This window comes from Phascolarctos cinereus, unplaced genomic scaffold (assembly GCF_003287225.1).
Source record: "Phascolarctos cinereus isolate Bilbo 61053 unplaced genomic scaffold, phaCin_HiC Scaffold_5;HRSCAF=322, whole genome shotgun sequence".
Taxonomy (NCBI): Eukaryota; Metazoa; Chordata; class Mammalia; order Diprotodontia; family Phascolarctidae; genus Phascolarctos; species Phascolarctos cinereus.
This window is the reverse complement of record NW_027555958.1, coordinates 94,201,481-94,211,700: the sequence shown is the minus strand read 5'-3', so window position 1 is coordinate 94,211,700 and position 10,220 is coordinate 94,201,481. Positions and strand designations below refer to the sequence as shown.

Below are 10,220 nucleotides of genomic sequence, written 5' to 3'. Positions count from 1 at the left end.
TGGAAAATAGAATGTGAAAAAAATGGAAGCATTGTCAGATTTTATATCTTTGGGCTCAAAGATCACTGCGGATGGTGAGTACAGACATGAAATTAAGACACTTGCTTCTTGGAACGTTATGGCAAATCTGGACAGCATACTAAAAAGCAGAGACGTTACCTTGCTGAGAAAGATCCATATAGTCAAAGCTATGGTTTTTCTAGTAGCAATGTATGATTGTGAGAGCTGGACTATAAGGAAAGCTGAGCACCACAGTACTGACACTTTCAAATTGTGGTGCTAGAGAAGACTTTTGAGAGTCCCTTGAAGAGCAAAAAGATTAAATCAGTCAATATTTAAGGAAATTAATTCAGACTATTCACTGGAGAGTTAAATACTGAGGCTGAAGCTTAAATGCTTCAGCCATATAATGAGAAGACAGGAATCACTGGAAAAAACCTTGATGTTGGGAAAGTTTGAAGGCCAAAGGAAAAGAGGACAGCAGAGGATGAGACAGATAGATGGTATCATGTAAAACACGAGCCTGGACAGACGTTGGGAGATAGTGGAGGACAGAAGGTCTGGGCATGCTGTGCTCCATGGGGTCATGAAGAGATGGACACAACTGAAAAACCACAAAACATTTTCCATCAAATATTATTGGATAAGAAAGAAATGAGATATCAATGGGTCAGGAAGGCCTTATGGGAAAACTGCTCAACCTCCTTTCTGTCTCCCTTCCTACATCCAATTTAAAAAGTTTAAAAGATATTGAAGTGAATGATACTGAATTTAAAAGACATCAAAGTCAAAGTAGTAGTTATTGTTTGTCCTACATTTTTGAAAAGCACCAACGAAATCAAGGGTGATGTCTTGAATTGTGTGTGAACTGGATTTAAGTTAAGCAGAGCTGCACAAAGTTGTCAGCCTCACTTTCTCTTCCAGAGTCATCAAAGTCCAGTGGCAAGACAAAAGTCAAGACAACTGGCAACTGCCCAGAATTCAGTGGATGCCCTTGTGTCTTTGTACCAAGCTCTAAGTACTCCACAGCACCTACTCCAGCCGCCTTTATGGCTGTGGGAACAGACTGTGCCCATTCCTCCATTCCATCCAGGGAAGTTTTCAGGTGCTTGGAGTAGACCCCCCCCCCCCCCCCCCCCCCCGCCCAACTCAATGTCAGGTTTGAGGCCCATTAGTTACTTTCAACTTGGTTTAGCCCATCTGCTAAGACAGTTTTACTGGGCTGTGGCCACAAAGCATGCTACAGCTTTTTGGAGCCACAGGTGAGAGGTGACTACCAGGTACACACCAAAGGTAGATGAGCAGCCCTGAAAAGGGCTCAGCTAGCCCTCACACTAGAGGTTCTAGTCTTCTAAACACCCTAATAGTCAGAAGAGACATTAGGAAGATATCTACTTTCTCCTTTGCTAGAACAACTTTGATTTAGGACCATGCCTAAACAATACCTGATTTTTTTTTGTTAATTTATTTTGATTTATCAACAATCACTTCCATATGTTTTTGAGTTGAAAATTTTTCTCCCCCTTTCTCCCCCCAACCCTCCCCAAGACAGCACACAATCTGATACAGGCTTTACATTTACATACCTATTAAACATATTTTCACATTAGTGAAGTTGTAAGTAAAAATTAAAACCGATAGGAGGAACCATCAGAAAGATGAAACAAAACTCAACAGAAGGTAAAAAAAGTGATAGCAATTCGACTTCCATAGTTCTTTCTTTGGATGTGGACAGCATTTTCCATCCCGAGGCCTCTGGAGATGTCCTAGATCCTCACAATGCTGAGAAGGGTTCAGTTTAACAATCTCAGTCATGGCATAACGTGGCTGTTAAAGTCCTCTTGGTTCTTCTGCTCACTTCACTCCGCATCAGACAACAATACCTGATTTTTTAAAAAATCATTCCTATACTCAAAAAAACATTTACTGAACTCCAACTGTTTGCCAGGTACTATAGGAGATATGAAGTTGAACAAAACCCAATCCCTATCTGCAAGGAACTTATCATCTAACAGGGAAGATAAGACAAACACAACCATGATACAAAGCACAGTGTGATAAAAGTGCCTAATGTACATAAAACAAAGAATTCTGAGGAAGAAAAGGTCACTTATGGCTAGGGGATTCTGAGGAGGCTTTGTACCGGAGATAGCAATTCAGCTGAGCCTTACAGGATAGGTACAACTACAGCACGTAGAAATTGAAAGATGGAGGTGTAGGAAAAGACGGAAGGGCAGAAAAATTGCTGTGTTCAGGGAATGGTGAGTAGTTCAGTTTGTCTGAGTTGAGATTGTGTGAAAGGGAACAGTCAGTCAATCAATAAACATGTATTAAGTTCCTACTGAGTGCCAGGCACTTTACTACGTGCTGAGGATAGAAATTAGGCAGCTAGGCCGATCAATAGATGAAGAGCTGGGCCTGGATTCAGGAAGACCCAAGTTCGAATCCAGACTCATGAACTAGCTGTGTGACCCTGGGCAAGTCACTTAACCTCCATTTGCCTTACTTCATTAGAGAAGGCAATGGCAAACCACTCCAGTGTCTTTGCCTAGAAAACCCCAAGGACAGTATTGAATTTGGCTTCTGATTGGATGTGAGGGTGGGAAGAGGATTGCCAGGTGAAGGAGGTGGAGTGGAGGAGAGGAGAGAAATGACTGAAGTGTAAGCCTATGTGACTTGGGGAATGGTAGAGCCATTCTCAAAAATAGAACAATCAAGGAGGAGAAGCTGGTTTGGCTTAAGAAAGTTATTTCAATTTTGGAAATTCAATTGAACAATTCTATTTAACAAGCATTGATTAAGTTTCCCCCATGTTTCAGGCACTGTGCTAGCTGCTGGGGATACAAGGACAAAAATGTGAGTCTGTACCCTCAACGGGCACTACGAGATATAGGATGGGGCTCAACCTATTAATTGATTGGTAGTGAAGAAAGTAAGGCAACTCCCTCTGCTAATGAAGACTAGCACCTTCTCTGAAACTTACTGTCTTTGAGAGTTGCCTAGGATTTTGTTGTTTAGTTGTTTCAGCCACATCTGACTCTTTGTGTGCCCCCATTTGGGGTTTTCCTGGCAAAGATACCGGAGAGGTTTGCCATTCCAGCTCATTTTACAGATGAGGAAACTGAGGCAAACAGAATTAAGTAAATTGCCATGGGTCACAGTGTCTGAGGTCGGATATAAACTTGGGAAGATGAGTCTTCCTGACTCCAGACCTGATGCTATCCACTGAAGTGGATATAAACTTGGGAAGATGAGTCTTCCTGACTCCAGATCTGATGCTATCCACTGAGCCACCTAGATGCCCTACTATGATAGCTTTTAGGCCAGTTTGATGCTTCTTAAGCAGGCGAATGGCAGTCAGATATGTACCTCATGGGTATCCCTTTGGTAGCTGTGCCTTGGATGAATGGAGAGAGAAACAGGATGGCTGCCTAGAGACAGATAGGAATAGGTGACAAGGGCATGAATTAAGGTGGTAATTGTGGAGGGAAGAGGAAAGATGAAAGAGAAGTTAATGAGGCAGAATCAACAGGATTTGGCAATTAATTACACCTGAGGGGAAGGTGGGAATGAGGAGTTGAGGATGACTAGTAGGTGGTGAACTTGGGAAACTGGAAAAATGGTGATACCCTTGACAGAAATCGAAGTCAGGAGGAGGCATGGGTTTAAGAGGAAAGATAAAGAGTTCTATTTTGATCATGATGAGTTCTGGAGACCTACAGGACATGTAAGTGGAGATAGCCTGAAGGCAGTTGGAGATTTGGGACTGGAGTCCATAAGGAGGATATTGTCTGAATGAGATGATTTGGGAGTCATCTGCATAGATGTAAGAGATGTAATGAACCTATGTGAATATATATATATATATATATATATATATATATACACACACACACACACACACACACATATATGTATATATCTATATCTACATATACAGAGAGAGAGAGAGAGAGAGAGAGAGAAAGAAGAGAGAGAGAGAGAGAGAGAGAGAGAGAGAGAGAGAGAGAGAGAGAGAGAGAGAAGAGGACCCAAGGCAGGGCTCTGTGGAACATCTGGAGTCAGGAAGACCTGAATTCAAATTCAACCTTAGATGCTTACTAGCTGTGTGACCCTGGACAAATCACTTAACTTGCATCTGCCTCAGTTTTTTTCATCTGTAAAATGGGGATAATAATAGCACCTACCTCCCAGAGTTTTTGTTAGGATTGAAAGAATATTTGTAAAGAACATAGCTCAGTGCCTGGCACACAGTAAGCACTTAATAAATCCTTGTTCCATTCTTTCTCTCCCTTCTCCTTTTCAAATTTGATTCCAGATTATTGTCCCTCCCTAGTGTCTGTTCCTGATAGACATATATACTGTTGGACAAGCTCTATGAGGTATCCATTCAGGTGCAAGTTAAAATATGGGCAACAGAAATTCTTCATCCTTTTGTTGTTTCTTCTGTGGATGGACTAGATACACTCCTCTGAATGATTACAGATCTCTTAGCAATGTGTTAGAGACTGATGTAATTAACTCAATATCATCCACAAAGGGGAGGATCAAGAGGACTTATCATCCACAGGAAATTCCTCCTTGACTTGGACTCTTGTAAAATTAGAAAGGTTCTTCTATGGCAGGATGGCAGCTAGGTGGTGCAGTGGATAGAAGACTCATCTTCCTGAATTCAAATCTGGTCTCAAGCCCTGTTTACTTCAGTTTCCTCATCTGTAAAATGAGCTGGAGAAGAAAATGGCAAACCACTCCAGTATCTTTGCCAAGAAAACCCCAAATGGGGTCATCAAGAGCTGGACTCAACTGAAAAACAACACCATTCATTGGAAGATACAATCAAAGTCATAAACAGTCACCTCTCTAAAAACTCATCAAAGTGATCAAGTTTCCCTGATTAACTCCATGAATAAATATTTTCTTTTTCTTCCCCAGGTGTCTAACTCTGAATTTATTCATTTAATCACTCTGAGGAGTGATTTTCCACCAGCTGTACTCCTTGAACTGTACTTCAAAAGATCATGCTCCCAGTCACCAGGAAACTCTTCATTCTGCAAGATTGCATCAGCTTTGGTGCTCATACCTCATCAGTACCCTCAGTACCCTCTGACCCTCTGATTGGAGGGCTAGAGAGAGCAAGGCAGAGAACTCCTCCCAAAGCCTCCATTTAAAGAAGGCTCCTTGGCCTGCCAACTTTTCATTTCCTGCCAGCTGCACTCCTTGGACTGAAGTTAGATGTTTAAGAATTGGCTCTCAAAAAAGTGTATGTAAGATTAATCTGCTTCATTACCATTTTCAAGTCTAGACAATTAACAAAACTCCACCATCCCCTAGTGCCCAGGTTACCTTTTACAGCCCTCCCCCTTCAGCTACCTTTTGTGTATTGTCTTCTCTCATTAAATTGTAAGCTCCTTTAGGGCAGGTGTAACTCCAGTCCCAAAGTCAATTGGTATGGAACTTGCCCCTCATTGGTGGAGATCAATATGTCCCTCACTACCTAGGGACTGGATTTTCTTTTCTTTATTTGAATCCTCAGTGCTTAGCACAGTGACTGGCACATGGTGGGCATTTTCTAAACGCTGTTGAGGGACTGATTAATTGGACTGTGATCTACCCTATGGGAGGAAATACACAAATGAATGTGATCACAGACCCCTTGATGGATTTTTTCCCTTCTACTTCATAATTCTTAGCAATAATGCCCTATTTTATAGTCTTTTTAAATTTTATTTTAAATTTAATTAATTAAATGGAATAAAAATGCATTTCCATAACATAGTATAATAAAAAAAGATGATTGCACATGAAGCTGCAAATCTATTAAGTACAACTTGCTATTCCTTTTAAATATATAATAAAGTTATATAAATTCCTTTTTCTCTTTTTCTTTCTTTGCTTTCTTCTTCCTTCCTTCCTTCCTTCCTTCCTTCCTTCCTTCCTTCCTTTCTTAATGCAACTATAAATGATCTCTAAACTTTCTGGATAGTGTTGTGTGCCCAGATTCACAGTAGCTGCTTTACCAGGAGTTGATTGAAGTAAGTTTGATCTGTAAAGCTCTTCAGGATCACTGGACAATAATCTCTGGAGATTATCCAACTGCAAATACGCCATCATTAAATCCATTTGCATGATGAATCAGCCTGGCTAATCACTCCTGCAAGGAAAGCACAGATACGTGTTGGTGGTCTGGTTAGAGAAAAGCATTAGTGTCCGATAAATCCCTTTAGCTCTCCTCTTCAGAGAGCTTCTTTGGCAAATAAGAAGTAAGGTTATATCCGAAGAAGCAAAGGGCATTCTCTTAGGAAGTAGTGGGATCAGTCTAGGATTAAAAAGGATCCTTGGCATAAAGTGAGCCAGCCATAAACAGGAGTGTGCTGGTAAATGCTTAAGAACTGGCTCTCAAAAAAATTGCATGTAGAAGCCACTTTTAAGATTAATGTGCATTATAACATTTTCTCCATCACTTTCTCAAGTCTAAACAACCAACAAAACAATAAATAAAGTCTTGATTTGTAGCATTTGTGATTTCTGAGGTATAAATGCTCACACTGAAAATTTAATAATTGATTCTCAGAGTTGATATGAGCTGCCTCCAGCATACCCCTGGTCATAAAGGCTTCTCCTCCTTAGGGAGAAAGCACTCCTCAACTCTAAAATAGGGCACTAAGGTTGCAGCAACCATTCTTCTGTCTCATCTACACCCTTAATAAAAGAGACTTCCCATATAATGCCTCCTTGTCCAATGTAGTCAATCCATCATGCAAGAAAGTGATACTTCCCTTGGACAGAGTATTTTCTGCCAACTGTGGTTTAACAGAGTTCTCTAGACCTGGGTTTGAATCCCATCTAAGATCTTTACTAGCTGGGTGGCCATGGGCAAATCCCATCAGTTCTTGGCTTCCTTACTGATAAAACAGTGATCACAATATTGGTGATATTGTATGTAAACACTTCCTAAACCTTAAAAAATCCTATATAAATGTCAGCTAATGTTGTAACTGAAATGGCTCATTCCAAAGTGATTAATGACTTCCTATTTCCGTGAGGTAGCATAGCATAGTGGATAGAACACTGGACTTGGAGTCAGGAAGTGCTGGGTTCAAATCCTACCTCAGATATTTATTGACTATGACCTTGGACAAGCCATTTAATTCTGTTCCTCATCTATAAAATGAGGGAATTGGACTAAATGGCCTTTAAAGTCCATTCCAACTCCATATTTATGATTCTAAATTCAATTACCTTCTCTCGGCTCTCACAATCATGGATCTGTAATAATCTAACTGGTCTCTGTGCCTCTAATCCCCCTTTCCAATCCATTCTTCACACTGCTACCAAAATAATCTTCCTAAACTTCTATGAGTTTATTCCCCATAAACTTAAACTCCTAAACATTCAGAAGCTCCCTATTACTCTATATTTCAGCCAAACTGGACTACTAGCTGTTCTCCAATCAACATCCTCCATGTCCAGAATGGTCTGTCTTCACGTCTCTACTTGTTAAAATTCTTCCCTTCTTTTTAGACTAAACTCAGGTGACATTCCTCAAAGACTCTTTCCCTGATCCTTCCCAGATATAGGTAAATTACTCCTTCTTGGACTCTCATGCCTCTCTGGTTGACTCCTCCCAGCCTATGATCTTATTCTAATATGTTATATTTATTTGTACGTACATCTCATCACCCTAAGAGACTGTAAGCTCCTTGAGGCAGGGAATGAATCATTTTCTATTTTTATATCTCCTGTACCTAGTACAGTGCCTTACATACAGTGGGTAACTGACCAATGTTTGTTGAATTGATTATCATTAGGTAAATAAGTGATCCTTGTTACAGAAGTTAGTGCTAAAGACTACCATTGCTTATTTGTGACAGCAAAAACTAGAAGCGAAATGGATGCTCATTACTTGGAGAATGGCTAAACAAAACTGTGTCATAGGAATGACTGGAATATAGTTGTTCAGTTGTTTCAGTCACGTCCGCCTCTTTGTGACCCCACTTGGGGTTTTCTTGGCAAAGACTAGAGTGGTTTGCCATGTCCTTCTCCAGCACATTTTACAGATGAGGAAAATGAGGCAAACAGGGTTAAGTCCAGGATCACACAGCTAGTAAGTGTCTGAGGCTGGATGTGAAGTCAGGTCTTCCTGACTCCATGTCCGGCACTCTATCCACTGCACCACCCAGCTGCCAAACAGCTATAAGAAACAATGAATGTGATGAATAGAGAAGCCTGTAAGACTTCCGTGAACAGACTGAAAGTAAGCAAAGCCAAGAACGCAATATACACGATAACTACAACAATGTAAATGCATGAATACTCTGAAATAATCACAAATGAATGTTGCGAAGTTATAAGGAACACGCTTGACCCCAAAAAAAGAGATATAGGAACACATCTCCCTCTCTACTCCTTTGCAAAGCTGGGGCAGGGTGGGTCTATGAGTATAAAATATTGCATATGTATACATGTTATGTATATACATATAGATACATACACACACACACATACGTATACATGTTTTGTTGAATTTTTTCCTTCTTTCTCCTTTAAAAAATATAATAGATGGCTCTCTGGGAGGAAAGAAGGGGAGGGATACAATGACAAATCTAACCAATATAAAAACTAAAGATATAAATTTTTTTCTACAAATTTTTTTTATTTTCTCCCTTTGCCTCCAAACTTCCCTCCCCAAGACAGCGTGCAATCTGATATAGGCTCTACATATACATATACATCCCTATTAAGCATACTTTCCTATTAGTCATGTTGTAAAGAAGAATTAGAACCAATAGGAGGAACCACAAGAAAGAAGAAACAAAACAAAACAAAAAGAGCAAATAGTATGCTTCAATCTTCATTCCAACTCCACAGTTCTTTCTTCGGATGTGGATAGCATAGCACAGAATGTGGCTGCTACCGTGAACAACATTCTCCTGGTTCTGCTCACTTCACTCAGCATCAGTCCATACAATCTTTCCAGGTTTTTCTGAAGTCTGCTTGCTCATCATTTCTTATAGCAATATAGTATTCCACTACATTCAAGATATAAATTTTTTAAAAAATTTAATAGTACCAATGCTGCACTATCCACCATCATCACTGTACCTTTCCTGCTCATTCCTTGTTTACATATTCATGAGATGGCTTTAAAAAAAAAAAGGCAGGTTTTTTTTAAAGTTAGACATCAATTCAGGCTTTAAATAACAATGTATGGCTTTGGCCCATTCATTACCAGAATGAAGACCATTCTAAGCAACCAGACTGTCGACATCCCAGAAAATGTTGACGTCTCTCTTAAGGGTCGGACAGTTATTGTGAAGGGGCCCAGAGGAATCCTGCGCAGGGATTTCAACCATAACAATGTTGAGCTCAATCTCCTTGGAAAGAAGAAAAAAAGGGTCCGGGTAGACAAGTGGTGGGGAAATCGAAAAGAACTTGCTACCGTACCCACAGATGTTACCCTGGGTTTTTGTTACAAGATGAGGTCCATGTATGCTCACTTCCCCATCAATGTTGTTATTCAAGAGAATGGCTCACTTGTCAAAATCAGAAATTTTTTGGGTGAAAAATATATCCGAAGAGTGCGCGTGATACCAGGTGTTGCTTGTGCTGTCTCTCAAGCCCAAAAAGATGAGTTAATTCTTGAAGGAAATGATATTGAACTTGTATCAAACTCAGCCACCCTGATTCAACAGGCCACCACAGTAAAAAACAAGGATATCAGAAAATCTTTTGATGGCATCTATGTTTCTGAGAAACGCATAGTGCAACAAGCTGATGAATAAGTTGGAAAAGATGCCAAAGGCTATGTCCTGAGGAGTCAACACTTAATCAGATGTCAAAATAAAAATAATTTTTGTCAAAAAAAACAACAACAATGTATCCCAGGATGTTGAAGCAGAACCATGGGCACTGCCTTCTCAGAAATGCAGCCAAGGGAAAAAAAAAAGAAATGCAGAACGGCCTGCTCATCACAGACTCACCTGGACTGGACAACAGCAAAAGGCACCAAATGTAGCTAAGGTGCACAGGATATCTGAGGGGGAGGGAAAACACAGACACAGGACTCTGATTCCCTGGCTGCCTGACTTGCAGGCAGTCCAGACATAGCAGTCATTACCCTTCCCAAGTCCCAGAGGCATATGTGAGTCTGCATCTGGCTCTGCAATATAATCAGCTCTACCAAAAGGTACCACAGTTTCATCTAGCCTAATTATCCACTG

At 40.4% G+C, this 10,220-nt stretch overlaps 1 pseudogene; it reads left to right on the top strand.

The window, feature by feature from the left end:
- Positions 1-9,227: 9,227 nt before the first annotated feature.
- LOC110208662 (large ribosomal subunit protein uL6 pseudogene) lies at positions 9,228-9,782 on the top strand (annotated as a pseudogene).
- The last annotated feature ends 438 nt before the right edge of the window (positions 9,783-10,220 follow it).